This window comes from Dipodomys spectabilis, unplaced genomic scaffold (genome assembly GCF_019054845.1).
Source record: "Dipodomys spectabilis isolate Male_0828 unplaced genomic scaffold, ASM1905484v1 ptg000069l, whole genome shotgun sequence".
NCBI classification, from domain to species: Eukaryota; Metazoa; Chordata; class Mammalia; order Rodentia; family Heteromyidae; genus Dipodomys; species Dipodomys spectabilis.
The window spans coordinates 18,103,635-18,115,000 of NW_024870746.1; the positions used below are offsets into that span (position 1 = coordinate 18,103,635).

General features: G+C 42.5%; 1 protein-coding gene across 3 annotated transcripts in view; it reads right to left on the bottom strand.

Annotated features, from left to right (window-relative positions):
• Prox1 (prospero homeobox 1) overlaps positions 1–11,366 on the bottom strand; it is a 54,092-nt gene that overhangs the window by 17,579 nt on the left and 25,147 nt on the right. The window lies entirely within an intron of this gene.

Sequence of the window (11,366 nt, forward strand, 5' to 3'; positions counted from 1 at the left end):
CACATGTCTGAATGGCTTCTATGAGGACGGTTTCACCACTATACACTCATATACACAGCAAAATTATTCCAGCAGAGAATACTTTAGTAATCGGGCTGGCTAAAAATCCTTAAAGGAAAAATTATCAACCAAGTCTAGTAGATAAGGTAGTTATATCGTCTAAACAGTTGCTTCCGTCCTGAAAGAGGGGAGATGCGATGTATTACATATCAATTGTTGATTGCCAGTACTGAGAGGTGGTCGGCACAGAAAGTGGGGGAACAGGTATATAGACACTGTCTTCTCAGTTTTGTTAAATCTGCATCACCTAGAAACTCAGGGGATGATGGCTTCTCTGATCGATATCCTCATAGTATGGCCAAGTCAACAAACAAAGTGAGCAGCAAGTATGCCGACTAATGCCAATTTAGCTGATGAATTGTTTATGAATTTGAAAAATTAGGCCCTATAATCCCAGTAAGGGAGTTGCTATGTCTCCAAGGGCACTATGGAGATTTAGATCTGCAAAGAGGGCCTTGGGAAAAAAACGAAAATGAGCACCCTGGAGATTCTTACTGAGATAATTAAGCAGCAGCAGAGTCACCAGGGTAGAAGTGGCCCCACATGAAAGCCATCTGGATTCCCAGGGCCTGCGCACTCACAGCTCACAGCTCTACATTATAGCCGGGACTCCAGAGACTTCTGTGAGAGAATTCAGGATGCCTCTGTTTTAGAATCACAGAAATTCAGGGCCAGCACAAAGCTCTGAGTCTGATCTTATCCCTTTCCTGATGAACAAAGTAGAGCCCCAGAGGTGGAGAGGCCAGAGCCAGACCCTTCCGGCTAGCGTTTGTTCTGCTATTTTCTGGCATCTTGTTGTTACCCATTGCATCTGGAACAGAGAGATCTAGAATCCTGGACCAGTACCTGGATTCCTTTGCCTTTACTGCTACCATTGGGGTAGGAGAAATCACTTTCTCATTTTCAAATCAGCTTTGTATTGACTATTTGTCCCAATTCTGGTGAGAGCTCTGTTGTGGTTCACTTGTTTACATTCCTGTTTATGACATGATGACATAATTGAGCTATGCTGATGCCATAGATGAAGACAGACCAGTAACAATGTTGCACTTACTTGGCCCTGTAAGACCATAAAAGATGCTTAGACAGCACGTACCTAGTGCTATTTTACAAATCGTGTAGAATCATCTACTGGTCACAACAATTCTATGACACAGGCACTATTGTGCCCTCTAAATTACAGAGGGGAAACTGAGCCACAAAAAGGGTAAGACATTTGTCAGTATTTCACTGAAAGTGGTAGAATGGGGACTTAAGCTCCAATGTCCATGCGCTCAAGTTCTCTACTAGCATTGGTCCAGGACCACTGACAGTGGACATACTCCCAAGAACTTCTTTTTCTTTTCTTTCCTTTCCTGGTATTCATTCTGTTAAACTGTAAGCAGAACATCTTTTTTTAAAAAACCATATGAAGAGTTTGCTTGAGCACAAAATAACATCCACGTGTAAGAACATTTTGTTTCCTCCCTAAGAATGAATATCAAATAAAACCCAGAACTTTTTCTCTATAGTTGTTATTTTTATAGACTCAAGTCCAGACCTAGGGTATCCTCTCATAATGTCAAAATCCTAATAGTGTATCTACAGAAACACTGAAAACACCCAAACAGCAGGATGGATCTACCCATCTACTCTTTATTTAGCTGAATATGTTTAGTAGGGGGAAAAAAATCAAAATTTCCAGAATAGTTGCTAAGAATTAGATAAATTGATCTCCTAGGATCATTTTAACCCATAAGTGCTACTGAGATGCCACTCAAGAGATCCAAGGTCTGGGAATAAATTTGTGGAACAAACAAAAAAGGGCTGTTGGGTGTGCATGAGGCACTACCACCAAGCTGTGGAACAGCCACCCACTCGTGGAACTCTGCCCTGTGGTTTAGTAACAGTAAGCATCCCTCAGAATAACACAGTCAGGGCGGAAGCGTATTATGAAGGGCAGCTAAAATGATCAGGGGTAGCCCACTTACTGTATGAGATTAGGCTTTTAAAAAGGATTAGAGCTCCTTAATCTACAGAGATGAAGATTAAGAGGGAGCAATGATCAAAGTCTATGAAATCAGAAAGGAAACGGAGAATATGGCTTCCACCCCATCCACAAATCCCAGGATATTATAACAAGGGATATCCCTGTGTAGCTCCCAGGAAAAATCATTTTAAGAGCCATTAAAAAGAAAAGAGGATACTATTTTCACAGCAGGTAATAAATTTAGAGCATTATTATCTTGAGGAGTGGTATGTTCTGAGAGTGGGGTTAAGTTTTAAAAAGATTTAAACAAACCCATGGACAATAAAACCATAATGATCTAATACTGAGAGGCTAAGAACATTCTGGTGCATTTGAAAATGAGTCATTCAGTGAGAAGCACCAGCCTATTCTGAGACACTCTCTGTCCAGACACAAGGCTGGATGGCCCATGGATCTGACCATCTCCCTCCTTACCTTGTAAACTGAGTTGAATTCATTACTATTTGGAACAGGGATCATGTATATTCTTGTGCCTAGTTTGGTATACATTAGGAGATCTCAGGAACCTGTACAATAGAGCAACTCTTTCCTTAGAGAGAGTTTTCCCTAATCCTTTACTAGGGCCTTTGTCCTAGGATTTTGAATTAGAATTCAGAACCACTATTCTGACCATGAGGCCCGGAATGACTCTTCACTATATTTCAAAACTAAGGCAGAGAAATTTAAAACACTGTAGGTTGCAGTCACTAGGGGATTAAAAACTGGCCAAACTACGGCAGAAGCTGCTCATCATAGATTAATAGAGATCAATTAATTCAAACTTAAGAGGAAAATTCAACATACCAATCATGTAATGCCCCTGACAGCCCTGACAAGCCCAAGATATTAGGCTCAAAAATGGACTGCCATTAATATAGATGCCAGTACACCTTCATAGAAACTGCAGCTCTGGTAAATAGGTAGAATAAAACTTTCCAGAGGGGAAATGTTTCGGCTCAGTTTCCAAAACAGCTAAGTGTTAATCACTTTAAGTATCTAATAATAGGCCATTGTTGGGGGTTGGGAGCCTATGGGAGCAGAAGGAAGAACCAGGGGATTTGGGTAGAGGGTGGAGTAGATATGAAGATTCCATTTAGAGAAAAAAAACCATTAGACAACCATAGCACATGAAGCTATTTCAGAAAAGTAGTGTCTGGATTCACACTGGAAACTACCTTCAGAAAAGTGGGTAAAAGATGGCAATCCTTAGGAGCAAATGCAAGAGCCAAGAGAAGAGAGTGGGGGTAGGGTAGGAGGTGGGGAGTGGAAGAGAAAGGCATACTTGTGCTCAAACAATATCTAATAAGCCCTCGCTCTAATCCTATGTACCATCATAAACTGGAAGCAATCAATTGCTATCTTTTCAAATGGTTAAGTTTGAAAAATGTAAGTCCTCGCAGTGGGGAGCCATTCAAAGTCACTATTGATGTGGGAAATGAAAAAGTGGGAGAGGTGGTGAGGGGTTGGGGAATGGGGTTCATGGTAAAGAGTCACCTTGCTTCTCCTCGTAGACTCGGGAGAGATTTGGGCAAGAAAACTGGGACATCTGGAGTTCAGAAGTCGAGGAGAATAGGGAAGAACCGGGAAGATGAATGCACGATCATCATCCACACAAAAGAACGGAGCAAAAAGAAGCCTGGATTTGGGCACTCGCGTCTGGCAAGGAGGCCGGCAGCAGAGCTAATGAAGCATTTGCGGTGTGGGACGTTTGCCAGCGCAACAAAGAAGATGTGCCTGGGCTCTGCAGATGTGCCAAGGCCCCCAGAGCAAAATAATGACATAATCACCATCAGTGTCACAGACCAGACTGTACACAAGGTGACAGGGGAGGGGAGGCCTGTAATACACACACAAGGAGGACTAGCCATGGCCCACAACGGCTGCGGCCCTGTCTGCTGGGATGTCAGGAGCTTTCTCCCTGAAGATCTACGCCTACGTCTTAAATCCTGGGGTGAGGCCGGCGCCCCCATATTGGTAAGGTGTTCTCCACCCAATCCCAGCTACTCCTAAGGAAGCAAGTGAAATCTGAAAAGCTTCCGAGAGACTTGGATTGACTGGAAGAGGCTGAATGAGGAGGAGGAGGAAGAGGAAGGGGACGAGTGGGTAAGCCAGAGGATTTTGTGAGTCCAACCCCTCGGTCTGGAAAATTCCATTAACCTGAACCCTCTACATACAAGGGCATAAAGGTGATCATGGATGTCCATGTTTCCTACCCTAAAGAGAAAATGCAAGAAATACTTGGGGAACCTATCAGGGGAAGGAGACACAAATGAGCAACAAATGGGCCTGCTCAAAGTGAGGGTAGATGCAACAGTCAGCCATGAATGGACCACCCCTGCCCATTATGAAGGCCCTGTCACCTGCCTGTGGCTCTTGCTCAGTAAGGTGGGTGTGTTAGTACAGCTGTCTGGCTTTTAAGTGACTTTTGTCAGTTTGAAAGTGAAAGTCTGTTTGAGAAGCTGAAAGAACAATAGCTCTGAGCCCGGAAGAAGAGCTCCAGGCACAAAGGACTTGGCTATACTAGTGTCCCTTTTCATTGCCTCTCATGAAAGATTCATAAGAATAACTTTAATTTTTTATGACCCCCTTTTTTGGGATGACTATATTAGTTGTGTCAACGTTCACATTCAGGTTCTCTTTAAACACCAAGAGGTCTGTTGGGAGATTGTTTTCACTGAGCAGTGGGTGAAGAAGAGTCAATTGTGGCCATCCTTTACCCCTTCGCCCCCCCAAAAAAAATCACAATCAGGGACACATTCCCTTTCAAATGGTTGCCCCCAGCCTTTAAGCTGTCAAGCATGCTACAGGGTGATTCTTTAAAACCTAACTAATTTGCTAGTTCAACTGTTCCTTGGAAGAATAATGGTATTTGTTTTTCTTGGCTTCACTCTATTTAACAGAAACAGTAGTATAATGATCATTAATAGACAGATCTCCTTTTCCTATACTTCTCTAATAGCTAGTCTCCATATTCCATCTCTATTTTGTGTCTCAGCCAAAAAAAAATGGGAAGGGGTGGGGGACAGATTGTATTTCTTTGATGACAAGTTGCAAAACAACACTGAAGACTGGCATAAGGCAATTCTTAAAGGTGAAACCATATTTTTTTCTCGACCAGAATCGTAATCTACTTTCCGGAATTAAACTGTGACTATTTCACCAAAAAAGAAATGTTAGAGAAAATATCATTACACATTTATATTTGAGGTACATGACAAGACGCCAGTGTCATTAAATTTTCTGTCCTCGGACGGACAAAGAACCAAATGGTTAAAGTGAAATCCTCTTCTTTTGGGAGAACAAGAAGAAAAATTGATTTAAAAATGTTATCTACCATGGGACAAGGGATCACCAACTTAACAGTATGCTTTGGTTTTGCTAAGGGAGCTTGTTTAATGCAGAAGAACATAAACAGCCTCGATTTCAATAGGCTGTTAGAACTTCTGCAGATATTTAATCCAGGGCCCAACACAATGATCACATCCCATGAAAGCTCCAGCCACCACCAGTGGCTCTCAGAAGGGAACTTGGGTTCTTTCTCCTATTGATAACCCTTTGTGGGATGAAGAATAAGAGGCAAGGCAAGGAGAACTGAATGTCACACAATAGATAACCCCTCTGCACACTGTTCCCGAACTTTCTTCATCTCTGGGGGACAATTAATTATGAAGGCCTTCCTTAGGGGTAGATGGAAGCCAGAGAAAACCCATGGCTGGCCCAGCACCCCAGCCACCACCTCTGTGTTTGTTAAATGCTTTGCCTGTTGGGGTACAGCCACTGAGAGCCAATAGATCATTTGGTGGGGCGGGGCGGGAGGTGAGGGAGGAAAGCAAAAGATTTTTTTTTTGTGTGTGTGTGTGTGCCTGCCCTTGTATAATTCTATTCTCACTGTGAAATCATCCATACACAAAACACAAGGACAATTTTTTTTTTAGAGAGAGAGAAAAGCCACGGGGTAGGTTACAGTCAGAAACGGGCTCTCGGTGGTGTGTTAAAAAGGATGGTCTTTTCACCAAATCATTTCACAGAGGTAAAACAGACAAACACAAAGAGTTGAGACTTTTTCTCCTACATTAAATGGAGTAACTGATAAGGTCAGACATATGATACCTAAAGACATGAATCTGTGAACTCTTGAAGTCAAAGGGCCTCTCTGTGCCGAGGAACAATCTTTCAAAGGAAATAGATCATAGAACTCCACTGAACCCCCTTTAAACTTTATGAAGCAGGAGGAGAAAAAGCTCTAAGTAGGGAAGCTTGACAGAAGAGCCTTGAACTATTTTCTGAAGGAAAGATGAGACCCTCCCTAGGCTGCTACAAAACATCTTTTTTTTTTTCTAAAGGCTCCTCTGAACTTTGATATGTGCCAAGACACTGCTATTGAAAGCTGTATAATTATGTGCGGTAGCCACTGTAGAAAATGCTTTGTTCACCCCAACAAAGGACAATAAGCAAAGTAAAGCGACATTACGCTGTATCTTTTTCTTTAAGAATGTTGAGAAAGGTCATGGAATGCTATAACTAATAAAGCTGTTGAGTAAGGAGGTTTTTTTTTTTTTTTTTAAAGTTGATCTTACTGTGCTTGAATGTAACCCAATGACAAAAAAGACACAGGGAGCTAAAAATGCAATGACATTACCAAACAGATGATAAATCAATGGGCCCGCTTCATTATACTGATGAACACCTTGCATCTCAAAAGGACAGCGGTATAGAAATGAAGCCTGGTGCATCCATACTCGGGGGGGGGGGTGCTCCCCTCTCCCTCCCCTAGCTCTTCAGCTGCACTTCCAGCCCCACATGGCCTGGCCTGGCGTGTTCCCTCCTCCAATTTCAGGCAATCGTTCTGTAGAAGGAATATGTTCCCAGACAGCCATGTGTGTACATATATTTAGAGAACATTCATTTCGTCTCTTAAAAGATCAATTTGGCTTGTCAATGCTGGAACTGGCAAAGGGAAGAAATAGTGTTTCTTTTCCTCTTCGCCACCCACCATGAGTGTGTGGTGTGAGCGTCTTTAAAGGCCTCAGCAGCTTGGAGGCCCACAGCAGACAGCAACCACAGTAAAAGGTCTTCGCTCAGGTGCCTGTCTGCCAAATGATCGCTCATATTTAAGTATTTAGAGCAGAGGGAAAGTACTTCCCTAATCCACCTGTCTCCATTCTTCTTTAAAGAGATGACAGTGCGAATGAAAGATTTCCAAATATGTTCAATTTTCTTAAATGTGGATTTGGTTAAAAGTAGGAGTAAGGGGAGGGGAGCCCAGTGGGGAGAATATATTACTAAATGCACATGTTGGGGTGGGTGGGTTATGGCAGGGATGCTACTTTTTAACTTTCTATTTTCAAGAAAATCCCGCAAGAGGTCTGCAGAAATACCCTCTCTTTCCTGTCACATGCCACCGAGAACATGACAAACCCAGAGTCGATAACAGAACCTCAGCCCAATGAGATGTACTCCAGTTAGAATGATAGAAAATGACCTTTATAAGCCCACTAATGAAGAACTCTAGTTCATTCTGTATATTTCCAAGCCTTCCACCTCTGAACCTGGGCCTCAGTGAGAACGAAGGAGATTAGTCACTGTTACTGGGAACTTGGATTTCTGCCTATAGGTAAATGACTAGCCACTTAAGGGCCTGTGAAGGATGCCCCGCAGAAGAGTGACTCCATGGTACTCAGAAGGAGAAAGAGACTCTGTATGCCTGGATGAAAATGTTTATCACATTCTCGTCTCAGTGTTTACTCAGGCCATCCCAAACCTCCTCAACCTCTAGACATTTGCCTTTCTTAGATGTACACTATTAAGTGACCTCACCTGGGTAATGCAGACTAACCTAGATTATTTTGACTCCTTAAATTAGGCAATTAAAAAAAAATTGTAAGTTAAACAAGTCAGGTGCCTTAGTTGAAGTCTTCACTGGTAAACTGGTCTCTGAACCTGACAGCAATCAGCCCCTTCCTTTTCTGCTACAATAGACAAGGAAAAAAACAAACAAACAAAAATCCAGCTCATATGCTCCTAAAGTCAGAAGGATCAGTACGACCTAAAAACCAGGAAGGAACGCCAAACGTCCTTTCCCTCTCTATTAAAAAAGAAAGAGAAAGAAAAAAAGAAAAAAATTGGAAGCTCTTCAAAGCAACGTGAGAGCGAAGCATGGAAATATATACCATAACACCTGGAAAGACAAATTTATTGTTGCCAATCTCATTAAATGTGCGAAGCAGGAGTGAAAGATGCAGCCCAGAACTGAACACTTCTCCCTTGCACAACTTTGCAAACGCAGGTTCAGAAGCCAGGCTCCCACCCCACCTTGCCTGATGCAGCCATCTTCCCCCTCTTCAGCACAAACTAAAAGTGTCACTTTGTTTTATCCCTCTTCGTGTCTTCTTCCACATCCCCTGGGTCGTCTCAAACTCTCATCACCCTAAATCTGGATGCCGTGCCAAGAATCTTAGCAATTGTGTAAACTGATACAAAAGACAGAGCAAGCTCTCTTGTCACTTTAGAAGGTCCTGACTCATAAAGACCAGGAAATGCAGGGTCCAGAAGAGGAGAGAGCTTCAGGCCACTCCCTCCTAGCCTGTGATAAACCTTCTCCATCTGCTTTCTTTTCCCCCAGGCCAGAGGTCAGCAACCTCTGTAGCCTTGAGAGCCATCAGCAGCAGTGGCTGAGCACGGATGGTACTGAGCAGTGACAGAGGTACCATGGCAGACTATGGCAGAGGACAGAAAGGAGCAGCAAGAAGCTAAGAGGCGCAGAGACAAGAAAGGAAGGAAAAAGAGCTCATGAAGAAGGAAAAAAGCTGAAGCCCCCTCCTCAACTCTTTCCTTCTTCCCTGGCTATTCTGGTCCCTCCCATTTAGACTAACTTTAAAACTAGTAGAGCTCAAGGCAACCTTGCTATTTTATTAGTATCCATGTCATTATTGCTACCTATTTTAAATAAGTTAATATTATTGAAACGATGTCAAGAATGCCTGGAACATAAGTAAGTAAGCCATTTTATTATCACTATAAACAACAGATTGAAAAAAAGTAAAGATGCAATCAATAAGATGCTGATCAGTTAATAATCAGGTGGGTGAATAGATCACTTGGCAATTGACTGAATCCTATGCTTACATAAGAAGGCCTAACTTCAGACTTTCTATTGTGCTTCATCTGTATTTTAATTTTTTTTTAAGTAGTAAGGCATACAGGCCTTTGCTTTGCCATCTTCTTCCCTTGTGCATATTAAAACTACCGGCTTATTTCACTTAATCTGAGGAGGAGAAACTTAGCTATCAGCTGAGGTATTTGGCTGGAGGTGCTGGGTCTACTTTTGGCTGGCAGCCACCACCCACACTGGTAAAGCTACAATGATAAGAAGGGTGGTTTTTTAAGTATCTCACTTGAGCAGTGACCTCCTTGCTGAAAAGCACGGAAAAGGAGGGATCCCCTTATCTGCAACTTTTGTAAGTAAACGTGCCAAACTGAAGGGGTTAAATTGAAAACTATGGAGTGGTCGTGGATCTCAGGCAGTGTAGTACGCATGGGCTTGTCTGTGTGCTATGTGTGTGTGTGGGGGGGGGGGGATGTGAAAGGGATAGAGCACAGACCATATTCCTAGGTCCTGCTGCTCACATTTCTGGGAAGATGTGGATTTTAGTGAAGGAGGCATGAGGCCCAGAATAGTGCAAGAACTTGTCTGAAGTCACATGAGAAGTGACAAAATTCCTTCCCAGGCACCGTTGTCCCTGCAGTGGAGCCGTCTTAAAATAGACACTGCAGATAAAGGAGAGGTGGCCTGGCTGGAAGTGGATATGATTCACAAATAGAGAAATATCAGATGTTAATCATATTAAGGAGGATTTAGAGAAGGCTAAATGGAGCCGTTTGTCGGGTACCTCTTGATGCAAGTGTCCCCTGTTTATGTCATTATGGTCCTTGTGCTGAAAGTGGGAGATTAAATTCCAACCAGGTAAGGTTTAAACCCCACTGAAAATGCTAATGTGCACTTTAAGGATGGATCCCCTTGAGTACACGGTACAGCTGAACTACATGAACTACATGGTCCTTTGGGCCATTCCTTAATGAAGCTCGATAAATATTTACATCACAACACAGTGTAAACAATTCACTAACACACTGTAGACGTCTCTTAGGTATAGATTAAGAGACTTGCCAAAAAAGGAAGGAAGGAAAAGTGAAAGCTCTTAAATAAGAAGTCTTTAAAAAGTTGAACTATGATTCCATTTTTAGCTATGGAAGAAACCTCCTCACAGTCTGTCCACATAGGAAACCAATATTGTTATAAATGAGACTTGAAAAAGACAGGTTTTGAAAGAGTAGATGACAAATTCTCCAAATCTCTACCTTTAGTGAGTTCACTTAAAGAAAAACATTCAGTACCATTTTGGATTAACAAGCTTATCAAAAGTGTGAATTCCCCATTTCTAAGTTTTCACACTCAGTTCCTTGTAAGTTACCACAACTGATGGTTATTAGCCAGTTTTGCCTAGGACCATAGGGAAGAAAAAAGGCCTCAAAAAAATGGGCCAGCATGGTCAAACCATGGCCCCTTTCTCATTCAAAATTTAAAAAGCTCCTGAGCACTCCTGGATACTTATCTATAACAGGGATACAGGAATGTTAACAGAAATTCCCTGGAATAAGCAGATTAAAATTCTTGCCCTGACCGGTCCAACACGTAGCCAAGAAGTCACAAGAAATGGACCAACTTTGACAAGCCACCCCCTGTTGACTCTCCTCATCTGGGGTTTGGCTTGCAGAACTCTTGCGGTATTCCCAACTCCACTATTGTTGGCTCAGCCTGTGGGACTCAGCAAAATGCTTTCGTGAGTGCTGGGGGATTTGCTCGTGCTGTCTCACAGAGTCATGTGGCGTTAAAAACTGTTTGCTGAGGCACCGCATTTGCCTATAAAGAAATGCCTTACTCATAGCTGCACAACTTTCATTGTGGCATGGAGATGGCTTCCTGGGAATTGTCCATATTACATGGTGCGCACATATCTCGAATGTGCACATTGTAGAGATAGCTAAGAGTGAACAGGAGTATATGGCTGAAGTGCCACAAGCTTGGAAAGGTCTGTGCGCGCAAAACAAAACATGTGCCTCTCTTCCCCACACAGCCGGAAGAGAAATAAAATAAAGCAGACAAAAAGATGTTACTGGATTGTTTACATCTATACAGGAAATGCTATAGACTTAGGACATTCTCCTACCACTTCCTCCGTGAAATAAATAAATGTTGAAGTTAGAAACCATGGAAAACAACTTCTGTAGCTACGATTGC